The sequence below is a fragment of the Furipterus horrens genome, unplaced genomic scaffold (genome assembly GCF_987537825.1).
Source record: "Furipterus horrens unplaced genomic scaffold, mFurHor1.1.pri manual_scaffold_8, whole genome shotgun sequence".
Taxonomy (NCBI): domain Eukaryota; kingdom Metazoa; phylum Chordata; class Mammalia; order Chiroptera; family Furipteridae; genus Furipterus; species Furipterus horrens.
In genome coordinates, this window is record NW_028327178.1 from 39,795,233 (window position 1) to 39,803,437 (window position 8,205).

General features: G+C 40.8%; 1 non-coding gene and 1 pseudogene across 1 annotated transcript; both read right to left on the minus strand.

The window, feature by feature from the left end:
- Positions 1 to 3,084: 3,084 nt before the first annotated feature.
- On the minus strand, positions 3,085 to 3,191 carry LOC150002773 (U6 spliceosomal RNA). Its single transcript, XR_016512813.1, has one exon. It is a non-coding gene; the product is annotated as a U6 spliceosomal RNA (small nuclear RNA).
- Positions 3,192 to 3,939: 748 nt separating this feature from the next.
- Positions 3,940 to 4,676, minus strand: LOC150002774 (heterogeneous nuclear ribonucleoprotein A1 pseudogene; annotated as a pseudogene).
- Positions 4,677 to 8,205: the final 3,529 nt, after the last annotated feature.

Below are 8,205 nucleotides of genomic sequence, written 5' to 3' on the forward strand. Positions count from 1 at the left end.
GACATTTATCAAGCTCCGCTATGTGTCAAACACTATTCTGGGCCTTAGAGAAACAAAGATGGAGCGAGTTCTTGCCCTAAGTTCACAAACAGAGTGGAGAGACTGGCAGGTCAGCAAGACATAAAAGACTATAAGGTAAGCACTTTGATGAGGGCCTCAGTAGATTTATGGTAGAGAGTGGAGTGGAGGTTCTGAGGCTCGGAAGCTGATCCGGTTTTGGCTTGGTATCACGTGCAATCAGAACACTTGGTTGTTGGCCCAGGGGCTGGGATTGAGAGCTGGGGGTTCGCAGGGTACTGATGCTGAGCAGCAGCAAACTTTGGAGAAGCCGCTGACACTTCAAATTGAGATTTGCTGATTTTAAAATTGTAACGACAACACTAACATTTCTAATTTACTGAGAGTTAAAGTTGCAGTTTGAAAATTGTTAAACATGAACAAATAAATTATCTGAAAAAAGACTAACAGGACCTCTCTCAGAGAATTGTCATAAAGATATACTTATTTCATGCATGGGAGGGTGCTTAAATGCCTGAAGAGCTACGCAAAGATGAAAAGTTGGATATCATCCCTTTTAAAGTGCCTTATTTTTGTACAGGACAATGTGATCCAGAGTTTCACCAAATATAAGGGAGATTTCCATGTGGCTGACTTTGGCCAAATTGACAGCAGCCTTGATTAATATATTTAATCTGCTTGTAATCCACGACAATAAAAATTGTATGAACTATTCTTTTTTTTTAATAATTTATTTGTTTGTTTGTTTGCTTATTTTATATTTACGGAGAGGGGAAAGGAGAAAGAGAGGACGAGAAATATCACTGTGTGGTTGCCTCTCACTCGCGCCCCCAACTGGAGACCTGACATGCAACCTAGTAATATGACCTGACTGGGAATCGAACCAGCGACTCTTGGCTCGCAGACTGACGCTCAATCCACTGAGCCACAGCCATCAGGGCTTTGAACTATTCTTAATGCTAATCAAATTGAGTGGAATTTCACTTGACACAGCTTAATTATCTGGCATATGCCGTAATCTACGAAAATAAAACAAGAGAGAAAATTAGAAAATGGCTTTAGATTCCAAGCCCACAGCCACAACCACAAGTCGAAATGGCATACATCCTTTTTCTAGACTGAGACTAAAAGAGTCCTTGTGTCTTTTCCTGGCCCGGGTTTTCCTTGTTCTTCAGGCCACCTCCGAAGAGATTCTCTTCACATTTCTTTAGTATCATCACTGAAGGGATGACCCCCTTCAAAGTAGGTTAGATATTAGCCAGCCAGGAATAGAAAAAATGCAATGAAGGCATGGAAGCCAATGAATTGTTTGTACTCTCCACCCTAACAGTTAAAAAAAAACAGTAAGAATGAAGGGAAATGGGCTTAAATTAAATCAAATGGGCTTGCTAATATGCCCCCATTTTCTCCATTTCCTAATCCTTTTATAAATTCCATTGAGATAGGATTTGCTTTTAGACTGATTATGTGACTTAAAAATCAGCATAATTACAAGATATTTGTTGAAAGGAAGTTCCTCATCTTGTCTGTTTGGTTTCCTTTCCAGTATTGAGTGGTGGATCACCTGGCTGTAACCAGTTCCATCTGGGACCCCACCTCAGAGGTAAAGAGAACCTTCCTGATAATCTTAAATGAGGAAACCAGGACCAAAAACAATGCAGATGATTTTCCCAGCAACTCAGTGGTAAAGCCAAGAATGAGGCTCTTGGTTTTTTGGTTTTTAGTTGGTGTTATTTTGTTTTATGAATTCATTTAGTAACATTAATTATTGTTCATGTAAAGCTAGAAAAACTTAGTTGAAATATAATATCACACAGCCAATTTTTTAACAGTAACATGAATTAGGTAATAAATAGCTCCCTTTGATCAAGAATGGGGCTCTTGACCAAAGAATTTTTTTGGATAGGGAAAGCACGGGCTTCCTGCATACCTCCACCTCTCTTTTGGCCTCAGAATAGATTTTCTGGGATGTCCCAGGCCAAGATTTTTCTTGTTCTTTCTTTGGTCCTCCAAAAAAGTTTCAGAATTTCTAGCATCAATCATCATTATATTATCAACAACTATCACTTGCTGATTATCATAAATGACCTTTGAAGGGGCCTGAAAGAGAAGTGAGGTAAAGTTCCTGCTTTTACAGAGCTTCAGTCTGGAAATATAAGAATATTTATTATATGTATATTATTATTATATATTATATAATATAACTATAATATAATAAGAATAAATGGTATTGAACCAAGTGTTAAGTGCTTTACTTGTTTGTCTTTTCTCATCTTCACATTCAACCCACCACCCATTTCACAGAAGAGGAAACTGAGACTTGCTCAAAGGTCACAGAGCTTGAGTGATGACAGATGCATCCCTCACTGCAAAGCCCAGGTACTTAAACACTAAGGAGGACTGTCTCCGAGGGGAGAATGGGTGTGGGAGAGTGGCAATGCCTGAGAAAAAGGAATAAGGACTCTTTCCTCAGGAAGGAAAGTGTAGTAACTACAATTTTATAGTTATTATAATAATTATACAGTCTCATACCCCAGAAAAGCCTCTTTTCACAATACTCCTTCAAGTTAATTGGATATTTTAATGTATTAATGTTCTTTTTGTCTGCACAGTTTCATGGAAGATATGTTTTTTAAATTCTTATTCTTAATTAATTAACTGAATACGTACAACATTTCTGAGTACCAAGCACTCTTCTAATCATACAGTCCTCACAATAACCCAAAGAGGGATGTACTGTTATTATTCCTGTTTCACAGATGAAGAAACTGAAGCACAGGGTGGTTAGACAACTTCCCCAAAGTTACATAGCTGATAAGTCATGATCCCAGATTCAAACCCGGGCAGTCAGGCTCCGAGTCTAGACTTTAACCACAAAATAATGCTGCTTCGTACACACAACACCACTGCCTGGGAAATGTTAGATACTGACTCACGCCTGTGGGAAATCAGCTTGCTTTGCTTTGCAGAGCTGTGTAGGGTTGTGATATTGCTTGGAAAAGTGGCACACAAGAGCTATTTCCTAATCAAGCTCACTCCTGCTTCTGTTTCCTCCAAGCCCTCTTAAAGACTTTGGACTGCTTCACAAATTTGCATGTCATTCTTGTGCAGGGGCCATGCTAATCTTCACTGTATCATTCCAGTATTAGTATATGTACTGCCGAAGTGAGCAGAAGAGATCAGTCAAAAAGCTTGTATGAATGACTCATGGACATGGACACGGTGAGAGGACTGACTGTGGGCGAAAGGGGTGAGCTGGGTGGAGGAGGGCAAAAGGGAAAAAAAATGGGACAACTGTAACAGAATAAACAATTTAAAAAATAAAGAAAAAAAAGGCTTTTGATGTCCAGTTGGTTATCAGTGTTATGATCAGACTAGTATATTTAGCAATCAATAGCATAAATGCCAAAAAAAAAAAAAAAATACATTAAAACCCTTTGTTGGCCTGGCTGCTGTGGCTCAGTGGATTGAGCGTCAGCCTATGAACCAAGTGTCACTGGTTCGATTCCCAGTCAGGACACATGACTAGGTTGCACGTCAGGTCCCCAGTTGGGGGCACGTGAGAGGCATCCACACAGTGATGTTTCTCTCCCTCTCTTTCTCCTTCCCCCTTTCTCTAAAAATAAATAAATAAACAAACAAATAAATAAATAGTTTAAAGGGAAAAAAACACCTTTGTTGGAATGCTTTATACTTTCCACAGAACAGAAACTAAATTAACCCGTTATACAATTAGTTACAAACACAGTCCTCAATCTTTGTGCCCATACACATGCATATTGTCTAAAACGTGTCTTTTTTGTAGCAGCTAGGCTTGGCCACCACTGTGCTTAGCTGAGTTTACCAATCTGTGGTGACCTGTAGCTTCTTTGTCACTTCTCTGGTTCTTCTCTCCTGCTATTCATTGCTTCCTGGCAGTAATTAAAACCTTCTGCCACTGTCACAGCTACTGCTGCTGCTGGAACCGCCATAACCATCTTGGTTATGTGGTTCAGCAAAGTATTGGCCTCCACCACCATAGAGGCCAAAGCTTCTGCCTCCAAAGTTTCCTCCTTTCATGGGTCCAAAATCTGAAGATTGATTGTTGTAATCTTAAAAATCGTCCACCACATCTACCACCAATACCACCTGTACCACTAAATGTCCTCCATGACCAAAGCCGTCATTCCCACCACAATCATCTCCAAAATCTCCAGAACAACTTTGACCTGTTTGGCTGGATGAAGCACCAGCCATCTCCTGCTTAGAAAGGGCTTTCCTTATGTCATAGGTGTGGCCATTCACAGTAGGGTATTTCTGAATGACGATCTTGTCTACAGAGTCACAGTCATCAAAGGTTACCAAAGCAAAGCCTCTCTTTTTGCCACTGCCCCAGTCAGTCTTGATTTCAGTCACTTTAGTTTTCCCATACAAGGTCATCTCTTAGGTGTTCTCCAGTGTCTTCTTTAATACCACCGCCAAAAATCTTTTCACAGTTAAGTGGGTACCAGATCTTTGAGAATCTTCTCTTGAGACAGGCCTCTTTGGCGCCACAACAATTCCTTCCCTCTCGTGTGGCCCTGCACTCATGGCTCCCCCAGAGTGGCAGATGTGACAAACCCAGAGCCTCTGGAGCACTTGGTGTTTGGGTCTCTCAGCACCACACAGTCTGTGAGCATTCCTCACCGCTCACAAAGGCTTCTCAGACTCTCATCAGTTGTTTCAAAGCTCAACCCTCCAATAGAGAGCTTTTGCAGCTGTTCAGGCTCTTTGGGAGACTGAATTAGACAGGACAACTGCAGGAGAGGAGACCTCAACGATGCTCACTCGGCAGCGTCCACTGGCAGAAATGTTGTCCAGGTGGTTCTTAATAAAGGGAAACTGAACTGAGTGAGCTAAACTGTTTGTCAAGGTCGATGTTGAAAGAGGTGTCCTTTGGTGTTTCCTTTTACTTGTTTCTTCTGGAAGTAAACAGACATTTTGATTACAAAAAGCTGCTGGGAACGTGGACCAAGGACAGTTAGGGTGCATAGAAAAATGCAGCATTATTGAGAAGGTTTGGGTTGAAAGTGTTTTGGTATTTTTTTTTCTTTTTTTGGAGGAAAATAACAAAATCATTTAATGTATGGTCAAACAGGACAACATTTTTGTTATTCCCTTATAATGCTCCAAATTTCCCGGTTGATTTCTGGTGACTTCTAAAGGTTAGACTAATTTATTTTTATACCTTCAGAAAATGACTTCAAAGTTGAGTGAGCATCTTTGTTATTTATTAAAGATTTTACTTATTTATTTTTTTAAAGAGAGGGTAAGGGATGAAGAGAGAGGGGTGGGGGAGAAACATCAATCAATTGTCTCTTGCACACCTCCAACTGGTCCCTGGCGCAACCCAGGCAAGTACCCTGACTGGGAACTGAACCAGTGACCTTTTGATTTGCAGGTCTAACACACAGCCCACTGAGCCACAACTGTCAGGGCTGGCTGGGCAACTTTGTATTTATGAGAATACCCATGAACACTGAAGCAACATTTGAATACACCATTTTATTCACATTCTAACTTGAACAGAGAGACAGTGCGATTCAGGATTGGCTGGTTTTCTTTCTAACTAAGCCACAGACTCAGCAGTATATCAAGGATAATAATTCTTACCTACTCCCTGCTTTATTCCCAGGATGCTGGAAATGACTGAGACATCAGACAGTAAACTATTATACCCAGGAAGTTAAACAATTACTTGTGTGTGGAGGCTCTTATGAAAAATGGACAAGAGCACCTGAGAGAATTTACTACAGCAAAGCCTCACCTTTTTATGCGTTTTTCATGAGAAAGGTGTGGAAAGAGGAGAGACATGGGGGTTTGGCTTTAAGTTGATGCCTGAATACTTTGAGCCTAGGTAACCAATGGGGAATTGAATAAGAAGGTTGGGCAAAAGAAGCTCAGATCATGATGTACAATTTAATAATTATGAGGAGGAGTAATATTTTATGTGATATGTAGAATTGTGAGGGGAAACACAAGCTTTGAATATTATGTTCAAGAATCTGTTTGAGGCGTATTGTTTACAAAAATGGCTGAGATAATTCCTCCATCCCTGTTCATATATCCCTTTGTACTCTGACTTTGTTGTTCCTCCTACTGACAGCTGAAGTGTATTTCCCTACCCCTGGAACGTGGGCCAGCCTCATGACTTCCTTTGACTTCCTAGTGACACTATGTGACTTCTGAGCCCAATCCTTGAGCTGCCTTTCAGCTTCTTTTCTTGCCCTGTTGCAATGTTGCCGGTCTGAAAAAACCAGACTAGCCTCTTTGAGGATGAGGGACCATGTGGAAAGAGAGGTCCAGCTGCTAGCCAACACCAATCCCAGACATGTTAATGAGGCCATGAGATGGCCAGTCCCAGCCTACCTGCCATCTGACTACACTCTAAGGAACAACCCTAAGTGAGATCAGCAGAAGTACTGCCCAGCCAAGACCAGCCCAAATTGCTGACTCACAAAATTGCAAGCAGATAGGTGGTTATGTAAAGCCACTACATTCTGGGGAGGTTTATGATGCAGCAATAAACAACTGGTATAGAAGTTGGTACTAGAAGTGGAGTGTTGCCATCAATAACCTAAACCGGGTGGCATTGGCCTTAGGACAAGGTGAAGGGCAGAAGCTGGAAAAGAGACAAGGAAATTGTTAGTGGACTAACTGCACTAGAAATGCAGTGAGGAAACTGCTATAGGAGACTGGGGAAAAGACAATCTACTTGATGTAGTGACAGAACAATTGACAAAATGTTGCTTGCAATAACTTGGAAGATAGAAAATGTACCTAATGAGCTGTGGATCTGAGGAAGAAGATTCTGTCTGAGAGAGGGAGCGACAGACAGACAGAGAGAGAGAGAAAGAGAGAGAGAGAAGCTGGAAAAGGAACTGCTCAGTTTGCAAGTAGAATTTAGAGGCAATATAGAATTTTGAATTTCAAATATAGAATACAGAACTTAGAGGGAATTAGGGGCCTGGTATGTGCTTGACTGAAACAGAAAATCATTTTTTATCTCCAAGTCTTTCCAGTTAGCAAAAGATTCTCAGAGTAAGAAACGGCTTCAAGAAAAGATGAAACCAAAGGTATGGCTTAAAAACCCTCTGTCAATACCTGAGAAAACCTAGTAGACCTTCTCAGCAGGACAAGAGCTTTACAAATTTTAAAGGCATTTTCCATCTGCTTAACTTTCTGCCTAAAGTAAAGAGGGGTATGTCTACTGGAAAGGACTACAATCTAATATACCAGAGATTCACAGTTTTTAAAGGATTTGCACTGCCTTAGACTAAAAGGGACAGAGTTGATTCGAAATGAAAAGAAGTTTCTGGTTGTCCAACTTTCTATACACAGGAAGCATACCAAGAAAGCTATTCAGCTGAAAACCTAGGCAATTCTTAAAGACAAGGAAATAACATTTCAGGGAATGGAGCCAAGAGACCAGAGGGCAGAACTACAAGTCAAGGAGAACTGTGGACTAGGGAACTACTTTCAGGGAGCAAAACTGGGTCCTAATCAAAAAAATTTCTGTCTTCAGAGTAGAATGACCTAAAAATATGATACAGTGAAGTTTCAAAAATGTCATAGACGAGTGACCGCTATGTGTCTCCAGTTCCTCCCCTTTTTGAATTTGAATGTCTACATGGTTGTCTGGTCTCTTTCTTATGCTAGTATGTTAAGGAGCAGAATGATGCAGAATCCTGTAAACTAAAAATACAAGTTCTCTGCACCATTCTACCCTAAACATATACTATGGTGCTTTTTATGATGTACCAGAGAAACTTCATCCAGATCTGAGCTGAATTTTAATGACGTATCTCAGACTTCAGGTCTAATGCCCCCTAATGGGATGAACCTTTGGGAGATGAATTTTGTTTGTTTGTTTGTTTTAGGGGAAAGGATGTGACTAATTATGGCAGAGGTGGGCTTTATAGATTATTTGCAAAAATGGACACAATAATTTTTCCCATTGCTGTATGCACATCCCTTTGCAGTAGGACTTAGCTGTCCACCCCCACCCCCCCATCAAGAGGTAGAGCCTGTTTACCCACATTTTGAATCTGAAAAGAACTTCAGTAGTTTGTGGCAGAAGTGCAACATTCAAGTCTGAGCCTTCAAGAGGCCTTGCAGCTTCTGCTCTTGCCTTCTTGGAACACTGCCGCCTTGTGAGGAGGCCAGGCT